The 17,085-nt window shown below is 46.4% G+C and overlaps 1 long non-coding RNA gene across 2 annotated transcripts in view; it reads left to right on the top strand.

Moving 5' to 3' along the window:
- Positions 1-16,593, top strand: part of LOC137874329 (uncharacterized) — a 42,088-nt gene extending 25,495 nt beyond the window's left edge. For both annotated transcript variants that reach the window (XR_011103288.1, XR_011103289.1), the window contains exon 3: positions 16,494-16,593. This is a non-coding gene — a long non-coding RNA (uncharacterized lncRNA). The remainder of the gene's footprint in view (positions 1-16,493) is intronic.
- The last annotated feature ends 492 nt before the right edge of the window (positions 16,594-17,085 follow it).

Below are 17,085 nucleotides of genomic sequence, written 5' to 3'. Positions count from 1 at the left end.
TCTGATTGATGTGGCAAAACACTCCGGACACCGCCGGGAACGCCGCTGAGCGGATGCTCGGCAAGCCACGCGGAAACACACACGCACGCGCTATCACCTGCAGCAGACGCCTCATTGCACACGGCACGCCCCCCCCACCACCACCCCCATACACCTTACTCTGTGAGGGAAGCCTGAATGCCTCTCATGTCCTATTTAGAAACAGCATTGTTCTGCTGCAATGGAGATCATGTTCATCATTCAGACTGCTCTCCATATGTGGGGAGATGCCGACACACACACACACACTCACACACACACTCACTCACTAGGACTGGGATTGAAGCCCAGAAGAGCATATGAGAGGAGAGATGAATGGTTTGCCTTCAGCGTTTAGACTTGAGGGTTTTCTAGCTTCTCCTCTAGTCTCTTTCCTCTGTGTCTCTCTCTCTCACACACACACACACACACACACACACACACACACACAATTACACACCTACACACACACACACAATTACACACCTACACACACACACATACACACGCCTTATCTTCCACCGTTTTTTCCAACTAAATTAACACGTTTATGAGGTTCAAACACGGGAAAACTTGCTGAAAACAGTCGATAGACACCTTTTCTTTCTGGTGTGCACAAATACACGGTAAAAAGTTGGACACAGTAAAACTGTTACAGTTGTTACTTCTGTTATTATTCAGTCTCTCTTTCAAACTGTTAAACCAGAGTTGCTGGTTGTTGGATCAGTGAAGACAAACAAAGAGACTTTCTGAGGAGTTTCATTTTGTTCCCGTCGAGTTTGAATGAAGGTGAAATGTTGTCTGACTGGAGTCTGGTGGCTTTGAGGAGAGAACATTAATTGTGTGTTTTGTACGATGATAAATTATGCTAATCGTCAGAATCCATGTTGATGTGTCCACCGGAGCTGGAGCCGACACACGGGTCAATTATCTGGCAATCAAAGCCGACTGTAACCGTTCCCTCTGAAGACAAAAGCCAGGTGTTAGCTGGTGTTAGCTGGTGTTAGCTGGTGTTAGCTGGTGTTAGCAGATGTTAGCAGGTGTTAGCTGGTGTTAGCTGGTGTTAGCAGGTGTTAGCAGATGTTAGCAGGTGTTAGCAGGTGTTAGCTGGTGTTAGCAGGTGTTAGCTGGTGTTAGCTGGTGTTAGCAGGTGTTAGCAGGTGTTAGCTGGTGTTAGCTGGTGTTAGCAGATGTTAGCAGGTGTTAGCTGGTGTTAGCAGGTGTTAGCTGGTGTTAGTTGGTGTTAGCAGGTGTTAGCTGGTGTTAGCAGGTGTTAGCAGATGTTAGCTGGTGTTAGCGGGTGTTAGCGGGTGTTCGCGGGTGTTAGCGGGTGTTGGCAGGTGTTAGCGGGTGTTAACAGGTGTTCGTGGGTGTTAGCGGGTGTTAGCAGGTGTTAGCAGGTGTTAGCTGGTGTTAGCAGGTGTTCGTAAGTTTTTTGTGTCCGGTGCTTCATTCGGCATCTCGATGATGTAGAATTCACTTTGCTACAAAGAGATCTCATCTCTGTTGTGATCTGGGTCACTCAAACAGACACACACACACACACACACACACACTCACACACACACACACACTCGGCAGGGTGATGAAAGTGAAATGCAATCATATACCACAACGCAAGCAACAAGCGTGTAACAGGAACAGGAAGCACTGTTACAGTACGTACACGTGTCTCTACAGGAGCTGATTTGAGTGGAAATAGATCCACAGAGTAACCGAACACCACGAGGGTTAGGAAGAAGAACAGCTGCAGGATGCTCCTCTAACATCCTCCTCCTCCTCCTCCTCCTCCTCACTGCTCTGACTCCAAAATGACCTTGCCCTGAATGAGTGAGACTCTGAGGAGAGACTGATCACCAGGAGAGAGAGGGAGAGAGAGAGAGAGAGAGAGAGAGAGAGAGAGACTAATGAGTCAATGTGAAGGAGCGCTGTTTAATCTCAGGCCTTTGTTTCACAGTTCTGTGGTGAAGAATGTAATGAAAAAGAGTCTGGGACGGCAGCGTGTCACACATTAATCACAGACGGTGTGTGTGTGTGTGTGTGTGTGTGTGTGTGTGTGTGTGTGTGTGTGTGTGTGTGTGTGTGTGTGTGGTTATGTTTCATGGGGGAGCTCAGGGGTCGTTCTGTTTCCTCTCCACCAGAAGGCTTTTTATTGAATTACCACGACGAGATGGAGATAACCTCCGGCCTTCAGCACCGACGTGACCCGAGGAGAATAACCGCGGTTCTCCGACCCGTTCTCTCATTGGTCGGCCGGGTTCTTCAGGCGTAATAGTCTTTATTAATCCTCAATAAATCCAGAAAGATTACATCCGTCCACCTCCGCCCGTCTGCTCTACTTGTTCATCTGCAAATCATATCGATTTCAGTATTAATGTGTGACCCTGCATAGCAACAAGATGTACATATATATGTTTATATATATACATATATATATACATATAATGTCATTTTGAGTATAGACATTCACACAGTGGTCACTTTATTAGGTACACCTGTACAGTCTAATGCAGTCCTGTCATGACATCAGGCTGTACTGAGGATGCTTCACCGATCGTGAATTCTAGACAGAGAACAATAGTTTTATGTTTGATTGTATTTATTGTTTATTCCCCTTTTGTGCCGAGGCAAAGACAAAGACGTCTTCTTTTATTTCACTGTGCTTTGGTATGAACAGATGGAAAACAAAGAGTAACAAACAGTATGAATCAATAAAACACACATTAGAGTCAATAAAAACCATAACAGCCCCAGACCAAGTAAATGAATAGACAAACAGTGTATATATATATATATATATATATATATATATATATAGGATGAAATCAAATCAATAAAACCTTCATGATACAAATATCATCTGAAATTATTCAGCATTTCATAAGAGCACGAATTCAATCAATCATACACATTTCTAAAACAACCTTTAATACTAACCTTTCAATTTAAAAAGCCTTTTATATATATTTATATATATATATATGTCTATATATATATATATATAAATACCTACTCAATGAGAAGAACATGTCACGACAGATAAACATCGGACACGTCACCGGTGAACGTCTCGTTATAAAGAGTCGATACGATGTGAGTCGATGTTGAACTCGTAACGCTCAGCTGGTGGTGACATTGTCAGAATACACACATGACTTAGGGACATCGATGACCATGTGAACAAACACTGAACATCAGCGTATATGTTACTATTAGTATGGACTTTCTCTGCTTTAGACTGAACAGGTCTGCTGATGAAGTGGACTCTGAGTGTTTGTGTTCCGTCCTAACCTGTGAATCAATCTCACCACCTTCGTCCTCGTCCTCGTCTGTCTCTCGCATCCTTGAAGTCGCTCAGAGGAACAGGACTGCAGAGGATGTTTGTTAATTAGTACGAGCGGAACACATTCTGATCATCGTGATCAATAAAACATGGCGCCGACGCTCTGCCGGTGCAGAACACTTCTTGTTTTTTATGTGCGTGTCAAATTAGAACAGCGGGCCGATGTGACATTTGAGCCCAGCAGCAGCAGCAGACACTTTTGTCTCCACTTTTAACTTCCTACCTCGCTAATGAAGAGCGATGACCCGCCGACGCCTTCCTCCGGGGAACCTTTGAATCACATCTCTCACTTTCACCACGCAAGACACTGCTTCAACAACACGTGCTTCTCTTGTTTTAAGTCAAGTGTAGTGTCATTAATAAAAGTACCGATGTTACAGAATGCTTAATGAACGCATGCTCTGCTTCTGCTTCATCCTCCAGAGGGCCTCTTGTCAAAGCCGTGGACGGTGTTAGTCCACTAACAAGCTGGTGGTGAGAGTGTTACTTTACACTACTCTGGTTAAGTCCAGTTGTATTCCATCACATAGATATGGTGTGAATAAACACTGTTTTTAAATAAACCTGCATTCTCTCTAGTGTCCAGCAGGGGGCGACTCCTCTGGTTGTATAGAAGTCTAGTCTAAAATGACTCTACTTCTCTCTTGATTTATTCCCTCAGTAAACATTGTAAACATGAGTTTATGGTCTCAATCTCTAGTTTACAGTCTTCTTCAATACAGCATGATGTTCATTTAGTACATTATGCTCCATTTAGAGTCAAACACACCAGAAAGAGGGGATGATTTAGGGGCGGGGCTACACGCTGATTGACAGGTCTCTACCAGAGACGTATACGGCGTCTCTACGTCACTCCTCCTCAGTCCAGATGCGGTCACTTCCTGTTCACTGGTTGCAAAAAAAGCAAGATGGCGACGGCCGAAACACCGAACAGGAAGCTTCAAAACCGCAGTCCACAAACTACATTATACAGAGTCTGTGATCTCTGCCTACCGAATATCAGAGTATTTCTAAATGCAAAGTTGTTGCAGGAAAAGCCGTTAAAAACCTGACACTCCTCAAACTTGATCTACATGTGTGGGGAAGTTCAGCCACGTCAAGGAGCAGCAACTAGAATTACCGCCTCGCGTTTTTATGTCTCATCTAGCCAACCAGTCACATCTCAGTTTACGTCCATGTCTGTCCAAAAATGTCATTTTATCCTTTTGGACGTTTGAGCCAGATTTCCCTAACGAGCATATGACTCCTTGAGTTATGGCCAAACACGTGACTTTTGTGTCAAATTTGTAGATCTTTGCTTTAAGGCGTTCCAGATATAGACTGCTGTTCATGAGACCGGACCGGACAGACGGCCCCCTGTGGTCACGGCGGTGCAGAGGCCCAACAGAAGCAGCGAGTCACGCCGTGGAGCCGTTCACTCGCTGGTCAGAACTGAAAATTGTGACTCTGATTGTGGAAGCTGGTCCACACCAGCAGCCGGGTTGGCAGGTAACCAACAGGCACTTATGCGTTCCTAAAATCCTACGTGTCAACATAACACTTTGTGTTTTGCTGATTTATCGCTCGTTTTTTTAAAATGATTTCCTTTCCTCTCAATTTGCTCTATTTTATTCATAACATCGTGAAAATGTTTTCCGATAAAACATTCACTGATGCTTGTCTTTTTTCTTCTTTTTTTTCCGCGATGTGACACAGAATATGATTACAAATTATGATAACTTCCGCCGCTGTCAACACACGCAGTCAGCTGTCATGACAACTCTGAAACATCACGACTCTCCCACATCGGGGATCTGGCTGAGGGTGTGTGGGAGTGTGTTTCTGCACTGTAGCTGGCAGCCAGCGGCATGAAAAGAGTGGTTAAGGGTTATAGCTGTGCAGCTGTTAGCCTTTGTGTGTGTGTGTGTGTGTGTGCGTCTGTGTGTGTGTGTGTGTGTGTGTGTGTGTGTGTGTGTGTGTGTGTGTGTGTTTGTTCGTCTCTGGTGTGCGATTAGCAAACACATTATCTTCTTGGTGTGGATATTATGCACACATCCAGTCTATCTGGCACAATCACCGAAGCCATTTACTCTGATATCTTTCCCCGGGGAATCTTAGAGCACAAACAACGGTGTTTTGAGTGTGTGTGTGTGTGTGTGTGTGTGTGTGTGTGTGTGCGCCGTCGATGAGAGGTAATCAGATCTGTTCCCTCCAATCAGACGGAGATTGAATTGAATTGGCCGTGTGCTGTTGTGGGTTGTCGGTGGAGGCCAGCGGTGGATGGAAGACAACGGGCGACACTCAGCAGCAGATAGTGGCACTTTCTCAAACAGCTGAAACTATATTTAGAGATAACTGCCTCCACTCCGTCTCGCTCTGCCATCAGTTTATTTCTGGAAACGTAGTAATCTCTCCGTCCCGCTGTCTCCTCTTTCACCCGACTGTGCCCTCGTCGCACCCTTCTGTTCATCCATCCTTAGGAGGGAAGGTAAAGGTGGCGAGATGTGATCACCGCTCTTCCCCAGAATGCCACTCTGTGAACCCGTCTCTCCGTGCAGCGTCTCACGCTGATGACACGCTGATGACACACTGATGACACACTGATGACACACTGATGACACACTCTCACATGTTGTAAGGGCTTCATCCCAGCTTTCAAATAAGCTTTCATTAATCCCCGAGGAAACAGAGTGACAGAAGAATGACAAAAAGAAATAAAAATATAAACGTAGATGAACAAAAGAGTAATAATTATTAAGTGTAAAAGAAGACACCAGTGCAAAATAGAATAGCAATAAAGGTAAATAAATAAATACATTCAACAAAGTCAAAAGCCTTTTATTTGCTGTCCTGAGTCTTGGACTGTGTGTGTGTGTGTGTGTGTGTGTGTGTGTGTGTGTGTGTGTGTGTGTGTGCGTGCGTGCGTGCGTGCGTGCGTGCGTGCGTGCGTGCGTGCGTGCGTGCGTGCGTGCGCGTGCGTGCGCGTGCGTGTGTGTGTGTGCGTGTGCGTCGGCTTAGTCCTCTCCTACACACTAGTCGGTGTGGCTTTGCCCGCTGCATCACTAACTACAGTCTCCATAGCAACAGTTTGCCCCCCCCCCCCCCGCACTCATAATTTGCAATTTGCACAAAAGGAAAGAAAGCGTCCCAATGTCACACGTGGGCTGTGACGGGACGGAGGCCGACACTCTGGCCCCGCTGTGCGGTTGAAGGACTGTGCTTTGAGAGGACGCTTCTCATTCTGTTAGACGCTGACAGCCGCTGTGTTCTCTTCCACACAAACAGACCTCCAACCAGTTATGAATTGCATATTTTCAATATTTGTCCTGGTATTTTTTTTTTGTGCATTTTGGTCTATTTTAAAGACACACTTCCCGTATGTGATTATGTTTATGTTTTCATGCTTGTGTTGTAGGCCCCTGATTGATTGAGTGATGTCATTTTGTAGTGTCACCTGATTGGTCCACGTGGGTCTAACTATTGAACTAATGCTCTCCTGATGAAGGACATTATTTTGTTCCATATTGTCGAACATATATTCCTCTACGTCAACCTACTGGTGTGCAAAAGTTTGCTCTTTTTTATTATTCTGTTTTCAAGTAAAAAAAAGTGATTTTCAGATTTCTTTTAAATGTTAATATTGTAAGGAAGTGTAAACTGATTGATCAAACAGAGATGTTGCAGCAACTTGTGTACAGCTTCATTCACAAAACAAGGAAGTAGGGATGTGATTAGTGACTAAACGTCGCTTGTCGACACCAGAAATACCATTAAAATCAAATATTATTTGTATTAATGTACACATTTAAATCACATATTGACATACGCTGCCTCAGCGGTTGCTGTTGAGAACCGTACTTTCACCCAGTCACGTTTTTCAACCACCTAACAGCAGCTAGCGAGCAGCGGCTAGCTAGCTGCCGTTAGATAACAGCGGCTAGCTAACAGCGGCTAGCTAACAGCAGTTTAACTCTTAATCATCACTTTGATCTCAATTTTAGCTGTCTTCTTTCTTACTTTTAGATTTGTTTAAGGTTAATTGGTGGTTAGAGACAGCTTCAGAAGGAAGTATCATCGTATTGAACTGAAACTTTATTCGCTGGTTGTTTCACGACGTTATTTTACGTCCTGAAGTAGAAATGAATAGCCGTCAAACTCCTAACAGATCGTTTGCGTCCTCATTTTCCTCCTCTGCTTGTCGTCTTTTCATTCATTCATCACATCCGATATTCCGTTATTTTGCAGGGTCTATATGGAGGATGATGATGATCCATGTTGGTGTTGTTTTCTGAGTCTGATTTTTGAGGGTAGCATACAGTGTGTAACCTATGAACTGAAAATAAAATGATTGAAAGAAAGAAAGGAAACAAATGTGCACAGCAGATTGGTTTGCTGTTGACAGAAGAAAACTATCAATTTAATTTAATTTGGACTTAAAGAGAAGATGTTGAGAGTGTGTTCACAGTGAGAGGAGATGAGAGAGAGTCACAGACAGACTGACAGATGGTGGAGCTTCCTTTTTGTTCCTTTTCATGCTCTATGATGTTCCTCCGGTCCACCGTCACTCCCTTCCAGGACCCCGGCCGAGCGAATGAAGGGGACGGGGTTCATTACGCAAGATGAGACACAGGAAGACAGAGAGGGGAAGGACAACAACTTCAAGTGCTTCCATGTTTTGGTAGAGATGACAGACGAGAGAGAGAGAGAGAGAAAGAGAAAGAGAGAGAGATGACAGACGAGAGAGAGAGAGTTTGTTCTGGCTCACTCACGTCAGGATGAAAGGAGCACCGCTGTGTTCTGAGGAATTACCTGTTTCCTAATGCTTTGAGAGAACGTCCTCTAGTGTCTGACACTCACACACTCTCACACACACTCACACACACTCTCACACACACTCACATGTTCACACAGATTAATAAGGAAACAAATAGTTTTGACACTTTTCAGTCAGAATTCAGTCTTTTAGTGTTTGATCAGACTAAATGTGACAAAGCGTGAGGAGCTTTTTCCTTCTTCATCTGAAGACAGGAAGTGTTTTTTCAGAAGCTCTCAACGCAGGGTTTGTGTGTGTGTGCGTGTGTGTGTGTGTGTGTGTGTGTGTGTGTGTGTGTGTGTGTGTGTGTGTGTGTGTGAGTGTGAGCGGTGGCGGCAAAGGGACGACCGACAGTGCGGTCCATGGGGGGGGGACTGCTGCATGACAGGATTCTAGCGGCTTGTTTACACAGCAGCCCACTCTCTGATACCCTGTCAGAGCCCAGAACACACACAGCTGCACCCACAAACAACACACACACACACACACACACACACACACACACACACACACACACACACACACACACACACACATATATGTCATGTGGCCATGTTTCCCCTTCGTTAGTGAGACCAATTACCTTGTAATTAAAAGCCGGGGCGGGAAACAAGCTTTAGCACCAAGAGTCCTGCACAGACAGAGGGATGCTGGGTAGAGGAAGGAGAGAGAGACAGAGAGAGAGAGACAGACAGAGAGAGAGACAGAGAGAGTTCACAGGATTGGGAGAGGCCTCATGCTTGCAGAGCTTCTTATATTAAATCACCTTATTCCTCTGAAGAAGCTGCTGTGTTCTCGATCAGATCACAGATCAGTGGTCCAGAGTACAGTACATGTTGTTCTGGTGAAAATAATGAACAGAACCCAGAACTCACTGTAGAAACACCTTTGCCAATGAGGAGCAGGGAGTTGTTCCGCCCTCATTGTACTGCATTAAGAGCTTCGAGCGTTTCTTAAAATTCCACTCTGCTGCATACCGGCTAAGTGAGCGATGAAATAATGAACTCTTGTGGTGACAGCCGCGCACACAAAGTCCTCCGTGGGTTTCGTGGCAGGAAACAAAGATCTGTGGAGAGGAAAATAACAAGCAGTAAGTACGTAAGTAAGGAGCACACAAGCCGTCCTGCCCGCGGCGAGTGTTCCTATCCAAGACAAGAATCTGTGCGCTGGAGTTGGGGGACAAAGTTAAAAAGTAACTCCATTTTTTAAAAGCTCTCCTAAAGAGGAAGAGGTCGATCTATTTAGTGAACCAGCGTTTCATGAACTCCTTTTATCTGCTCAGCTTAAGACTGGGTATCGGTACGGAAGCCCTTTAAGACATTAACCAAAACGACCCACGTATTCAAACCTTTACAGTCAAACGACAGCTGCATTCCATCAGTCCTTGATCCGTCCTTGATCAGTCCTTGATCAGTGCTTGATCAGTCCTTGATCGGTCCTTGATCGGTCCTTGATCAGTCCTTGATCGGTCCTTGATCGGTCCTTGATCTGTCCTTGATCGGTCCTTGATCGGTCCTTGATCAGTCCTTGATCGGTCCTTGATCAGTCCTTGATCGGTCCTTGATCGGTCCTTGATCAGTCCTTGATCAGTCCTTGATCGGTCCTTGATCGGTCCTTGATCGGTCCTTGATCAGTCCTTGATCAGTCCTTGATCAGTCCTTGATCAGTCCTTGGAGTCCGGCGCGTCAAACTAAGATTAAACTCAGGTTTAGGCCTCGTGTTTAGGCTTAACGTACGCACGTGAACAACCTAACATAGGCACTGAAAACGCGTCACGATCGTCATTTAAACTCACCGGCCTCCTTTATTAAAGTCCTGTGTTCCTTTGACCCTTCTTTGTGTTGTTGTTGGTCTTCATCACGTCGTCACGCTCCCTGCAGCTTTGCCCCTGAGCGTCTACTGATGGCGTGTTGATGGTGCGTCTCATGAAGGTCTTTAATATGTAGGAGCTCTTCATCCACACACAACAAATACAAGCAGCCATTGAAATAAAAGAAATACTCAAAATCATTCAACATAGAAAGTCGTTGTGGCGACGCTACGCTACGCGTTCTGTGCTCCAACACGAAGAACCTCTTTGTTATGAATGTAAATGTTTACATGTGTAGAATGTATGCATGTAGAATGTATATGTATTGGTTTGCTGTGTGCCTATGTATGTGTATGTAGAGACACATGTGTATGTCTGTGTACATGTGCACGTCCGTCCCTGACGCGTCTTCTCGGCGCTGATGTTTCCGTCCCGGTGGCGATCGCTCCGGACGCCTCAGGACACGCGTGGACGGACAACACGTTCACACGCAGACAGCTCGGCTCGTCCAGGTCAGAGCAGCGGGTTTTTTTGGGGGGGGGGGACAGACGGAGAGAAGAGGAGGAAGACAAACAGACCACCGCTATCAGGACCGAAGTCCTGCTCCGCTCGGTTCATCTCCTCCTTTCACGATGAACGACTTCGGCTCAGGAACGCACCTCGCCGCTCGTTTATTGTGATTCATTTTGAACAGCGCTTCATAATCTCGTTTTACACCCGGCGCTTCGCTCCAGCGCCTGTGTGTTTGCAACATGCAGACTGCTGTACACTCAGTCAAGTGTGAGCAGTCGCCTGCCAAATCAATCGGCCAGCGTTAAGCACGGGCAGACGGGGAAACTTGTTGTTTCTCTTGGCACGTTGCTGTTTTTTGGGGTTTAAACGAGTCTGTGTGAGCGACCGCTTCATCAGAACAAAGCCTCTGATAGGTAAAGAAAGCACAGAAACAGCTCACACACACACACACACACACACACACACACACGTTGGGCAGCCGGGTCTAGAAGCAGGATTAATTGGAGAGTAACTGGCGGGTTCCCTCATGTGCCGTTTGAGTGTTTGTTGGGAACCGTCCCAGCTGTAGTTAAGAGCCTCTGGGTGCTTCTTCATCCGCAGCGCAGCGAGAAACAAGCTACTCACTTTAACCGGCCGCTGCAGAACAATGCGGGCGGTGCCGAACGGAAGCAGCGGCGTCGGCTTGTTTGGGAAGAGGAGCCGAGTGAGCGAGCAGATCGTCCATCAAAGGAGCAGATGAGATGGCAACGAATCAGACCGAGCTCAACGACACTCCAGTTTAACGCACCGTGGGCCGTGGTTCCGCCGTCGTTTCTATCGGCAACGGTGACGACGCGCAAGTTCATTACTGAGGTTTTGGAACGAGGCGACATCGCTGAAAACAAGCGTCACCGTTTACAGACTGACTTCCTGCTTCCACAGTTTTTCAGGTTTTACCTCCAAATAAAGTTGAGATAAACTGATAAACTGTCGTAACGACGTCGCTCTTCACTTCTTTTTATTTCCTGTTTATTGAACGTATCAAACACCCAAAAGGCACATTTTGGGGGCGATAAACCTCGTTTCCTAATTCTGACACTAAAACAATAAGTGAGTAAATGACGTAGTAAACATGAATATCCTTCCTGTCGGGCAGATTTACTCCAGCATGTAATGTGAAGGTAACCAGAGGAGAGGAGGCTGGAGGCGGGACTCGTTGACGAGAGAGAGTGATGGAGGGGCACCAGAGAGGCAGATGGTTACAGCTGCCGGGGGCGATGCTGGGGGGTCCCCTCAGGGGGGGTTAGACCTACTGTACCTGCAGTCACCTGCCATGTATCACCTGTGGAAGTCAACGTGTCTGTGTGTGTGTGTGTGTGTGTGTGTGTGTGTGTGTGTGTGTGTGAGAGAGAGAGGAGAGAGGAGGGGGGGGGTTCTGTCTGTCATAACGCTGTAATCCTGAGTGACATTTATCCAATGGAGGCCGCTCTCATTCATCCATCCATCACATTCCACCCCCCCCCCCTCTGCTTGTTGCTTCAGACAGACAGTCAAACCAGCCCTGCATACCAAGTACTCAGATACACACACACACACACACACACACACATGCATACATACATTGTAAGGTAGTAACAGCTTTACTGAAGCTGCTGGTGTGGCCAATGTGTGTGTGTGTGTATGTGTGTGGTTTGGTCTTGTTGGGTTGTGAAGATGTGAGTAGAAGTCTGTATTTTGTGATTGACTGTAAAAGAGTGTGTGTGTGTGTGTGTGTGTGTGTGTGTGTGTGTGTGTGTGTGTGTGTGTGTGTGTGTGTGTGTTTGTGTGTTCAGCAATGGATCTGCCATGAGTGATGCACCTGGAGATTCTTTCAGTAGTGTTATGGGAGGGTTGGTGGTGTGTTTGTGTGTGTGTGTGTGTGTGTGTGTGTGTGTGTGTGTGTGTGTGTGTGTGTGTGTGTGTGTGTGTGTGTGCATTCGGAGCAGCCATGACAGATGAAACGGAAGATTCTTTTTCATTATTGTTGAAGCTCAGCGGGGTCACAGCAATAACAGACATGTATTTACAGCAGACTGAATGCTTCTTGTGCTGCACACACACACACACACACACACACACACACACACACACACACACACACACACACACACTCACTCTCAGGGAGGCCTTTCATGGAACATGCTTCCTAAAGGTAATAATATAACCCACTCAGCAGGAGAAGTAACCCTGGACCCTGTGTGTGTGTGTGTGTGTGTGTGTGTGTGTGTGTGTGTGTGTGTGTGTGTGTGTGTGTGTGTGTGTGTGTGTGTGTGTGTGTGTGTGTGTGCAGCAGCAGTAACAGTGATGAATGCAGATGGAGGGAGCAGGTCTTAAATGTCAAACTCAAATGAAAAGCACTGTTCCAGTGAGACAGAAGCAGCTGGACACATCTGGTGTTCTTTAACTCTCACACATGTTCACACACAGTCTGCACCATGTGACCCTCAAACACTCAGATCAACTTTATTTGCTTTACGAATGAATTAATATTTGTTCCATTTGTATAAATGATCTAATCATAAATGTTGTTTTTACCGTGTTGAGTTTTGACCACTAGTAGCTCTCTGGAGCAGTGACCATATATGGACTGAGGAGGAGTGACGTAGAGACGCTGCATCGTCTCTGGTGTCGACCTGTCAATCAGTGTAGCCCCGCCCCTAAAGCATCCCCTGCTTTATGGTGTGTTTGACTCTAAATGGAGCATAATGTACTAAATGAACATCATGCTGTATTGAAGAAGACTGTAAACTAGAGATTGAGACCATAAACTCATGTTTACAATGTTTACTGAGGGAATAAATCAAGAGAGAAGTAGAGTCATTTTAGACTAGACTTCTATACAACCAGAGGAGTCGCCCCCTGGTGGACACTAGAGAGAATGCAGCTCTTAACACACTTCCACGTTGACTTCACTGGTTTCCTCTGTGTTTTCTGTCACCTCGTTAGCAGGTTTGAGGTACTTCAGCATTGGTTTCACTGTTCAGGATCGGAGGTTGCGGCCTGATTTAACGCCACGACGCTATGAATTGTGGGTAATTCCCCGAGGCAACGTCTGCAGAAATGTGGACTTATGGGAAGTGTTTACAAAGGGCTCAAAATGTCCTCAAACACTCGACAGTCAGGACAGTCAGGGCAGTCAGGACGGCCCCTAAGCCCCCCTGAGTGTGGAGATCACTCCTTACATTCTGCATTTGGTTTGAATAACACGAACACATGAGTTAGACATCAAGGATGCTCTCTGGTTCTTTAACGGCAGTAGCTTCCTCCAGAATGTTTAATGACATTCCTCCCGACAGACGGCTCATGTGTGTGTGTGTGTGTGTGTGTGGAGGATGTGCCGTACAGTAAGAACAGTGGAGGCATGTTTCATGTTGTTTACACGGAGGGGAGCGGCGGCGGGGTCATCAGAGCCGCCGAGCGACTTCATGTGCGTTCTGGCTTGTGTGCACATTTGACGGGGCTGTTTCAACTTTAATGAAGGCAATATTTAAATGTCTTCTGCGTCGGAACAGAAACAAATCCTCCGGTGGTTTAATCACTTACTCTCATCTCAGCCCAACTGAGACGTGACACACAACACAGAGAGAGACGCTGTCTCTCACTCGCTCCCAAATAAGGACAGATGTTCTGCAGCTGCTTTGTCTCTGAAGACTTTTGAGGCAGACAGTCATGCTTTACTCTAAGTAGGACTGAGTGAGTGTCTGCTCAATGATTCAGAGGAACGAGCGCATCCACACACACTTATATACGTGTGTGTGTGTGTGTGTGTGTGTGTGTGTGTGTGTGTCTGTATGTGTGTGTGTGTGTGTGTGTGTTTTAAATCAATGGAGAACTAAGTGGCGTGTTTTTCCTCTTGTTTGTCTGTTTTTCCTTCACACGGGACGAGGATGTTCAGACTGATGAATTTTCACAAACATAATCTCCGGCAGCCTTGGACTTTTAAGAACTTGCTACAGCAGAGTTTCACAGTTCAGAGCTATTTACGCAAGATCCGACCCGGCATCATACTCCTGTTATTCCTCTGGTAATGAGGCCCTTTAATAAATGTCCTTAAACGCTGTCCGACCTCCGCAACCCCACGCTAATACCATTTAACTCAGAGGATGTTAATGAAGCATTTAAGGAATGGGCATGTTGTGTGTGTGTGTGTGTGTGTGTGTGTGTGTGTGTGTGTGTTCATGTGTGGGTCGGCACACAACACAGAGTGAGGTGGGAGATCACGGGCGGATTATTAGACAAACGGGGCCCCTGGGCACAGAAATGCAAAAAGGCCCCACCGCCAGGAGCCAAACACAGATTTTACACTTGTTGTAGTTGGCCTTTTTTTTGTGTGATCATTTTGTGTTTTTTATGCTACACATCTCTCTGTGGTTTTGTGTCTCTTCAGTCATGTTTAGTCTCTGTGTGGTTGTTTTGTGTCTCATCGTATTTGTTTTGGTCTTTTTGAAGTCGTTTTTGTCTGTGGTTGTTGTGTCTCTTTGTAGTTGTTTTGTCTCTTTGATGTTGTTTTGATTCTCTTTGTAGTTGTTTTGTCTCTTTGTAGTTGTTTTGATTCTCTTTGTAGTTGTTTTGTCTCTTTGATGTTGTTTTGATTCTCTTTGTAGTTGTTTTGTCTCTTTGTAGTTGTTGTGTCTCTTTGTAGTTGTTGTGTCTCTTTGTAGTTGTTGTGTCTCTTTGTAGTTGTTTTGCGTCTCTTCATTGTAGTCTGTGAGTTTTATTGTGGTCACGTTTTAAATAGTCTCTTTGGGGTCAGTGTGTGTCTCTTCCTGGTTGGTACCAGAGTAACAGAGGCTCCGTCCGAACCTCGACCCGAGTCCGAGGGAGTCATAACCGAGCCCGACTGACATTATGTTTTTTAATATCTGAGTCTGGCGTGTTTAATCTACACTGCGTTTGTGTGACAGGGGTGCGTTTGTAAATAGTCAGTGGGGCCCCTGACACCCTGGGCCCCTGGGTCTGTGCCCACGAGGCACTTTCAGTAATCCATCCATGTGGAGGTTAGTGAGAAGGTGATCCAGTGGAGCTGTAGGACACGATGCTGTGGGAACTCTGTGTGAAAGAAGGAGAAGAGGAGGAGCGGGACCTCTCCATCACTCCGACTGTGACCTTCCAAGAGTCACGCCGTTATAGAGAACTGAACTAATGCCTCAATATATTATCTGAATATGCTGCATTATCATTACGCCTCTTCCTCTCACTATCGCTCTTGCAGTCTTTTACTCACATCGTACTCAGACACACACACACACACACACACACACACAGATGCAGGAGTGTTTCCCCTATACGACACTTGATGATGAAATATTTGCGCACTGCAGGTCAGAGATAGAGAAACGGAAATGGTGAGAAAGATGGAGAGAGAGAGAGAGAGAGAGAGAGAGAGAGACAAAGAGAAAGTCTCTCTGCTCTGCTCTGCATTGTGTGTGAAGAGCAGCGCTGGAGTCACTTCAGCAGATAACGCTCTGACTGTTCCTGGACGAGAGCAAGGTCATCACACGCACGCCACGGCGACACCAATGCTTCGCACAATGCCCGACAATCCCGGACACAATAGAGGGCGAGAAGGGAGGGAGGGGGGGGGGGAGGGAGGGAGGGAGGGAGGGAGGGAGGGGGGAGATAAGAGCAAAATGTCACACCGGTACCCTGCAGGGGAAATATCCAGAGAGTTTAAACTCTAATCCTGCTGGATTTCCATTGATTCACGCGTCTTTATTGACCGGTGCCAAACGCTCCCTAACACAAGATGCTGCTAGCGTCCGTAGCGTCGACCTGCACTGTGCTGCTGCTGCTGCTGCTGCTGCTGCTGGTTGTTGTTGTTGTTGTTGTTGTTTGTTGTAAGATTACTGCTGAAGTCTTGTGGTCTACTTGATTGATGATCCCCAGGTAATAGCCCTGGTCTGAGGTAGACGGAGGTCCTTGACTGGAAGATGTACCGTGGACTGATGTGTGTGTGTGTGTGTGTGTGTGTGTGTGTGTGTGTGTGTGTGCGTCTGCAGGGCAGGATCGCAGCGAGGCGGCTCTCATCAGGCGTTTTAAGGGCGATGGCGTCCCGCTACAAGGCCAAGCTCATCGGCCTGGACGAGGTCACCGCCGCCCGGGGAGACAGACTCTGCAGGACTCCATGATGAAGCTCAAGGTAAGAAGAGCCTCCTCTCTCTCTCTCTCCCTCCTCTCCCTCTCTCTCTCTCTCTCTCTCTCTCCCTCCCTCTCTCTCTCTCTCCCTCTCTCCCTCTCTCTCTCTCTCTCTCTCTCCCTCTCTCTCTCCCTCTCTCTCTCTCTCCCTCTCTCCCTCTCTCTGTCTCTCTCTTCTCTCTCTCTCTCTCTCTCCCCTCCGTCCTCTCTCTCTCTCTCTCTCCCTCCCTCCGTCCTCTCTCTCTCTCTCTCCGCTGATGCCGTCTTAAATAACAAATGTCACTCGCATAAAGCTAACATGCATCTTAGAAACGACGTGACCTGATCGCCTACAGCGCCGTTAAATTCCCAAAAAAACCTGTCCATATATAGTCTAAAGTTGGAATTATTCAAATATACATGTTTTGTACATCACCGCGCAACTTTGTGCGATGATGAGTGCGGGAGGAAGGGAGG

Source organism: Cebidichthys violaceus, unplaced genomic scaffold, assembly GCF_023349555.1.
Source record: "Cebidichthys violaceus isolate CVI_PGR_0920_01 unplaced genomic scaffold, fCebVio1.0.p SCAF_188, whole genome shotgun sequence".
Lineage (NCBI taxonomy): Eukaryota > Metazoa > Chordata > Actinopteri > Perciformes > Stichaeidae > Cebidichthys > Cebidichthys violaceus.
This window is presented reverse-complemented; position numbering and strand designations above follow the sequence as displayed.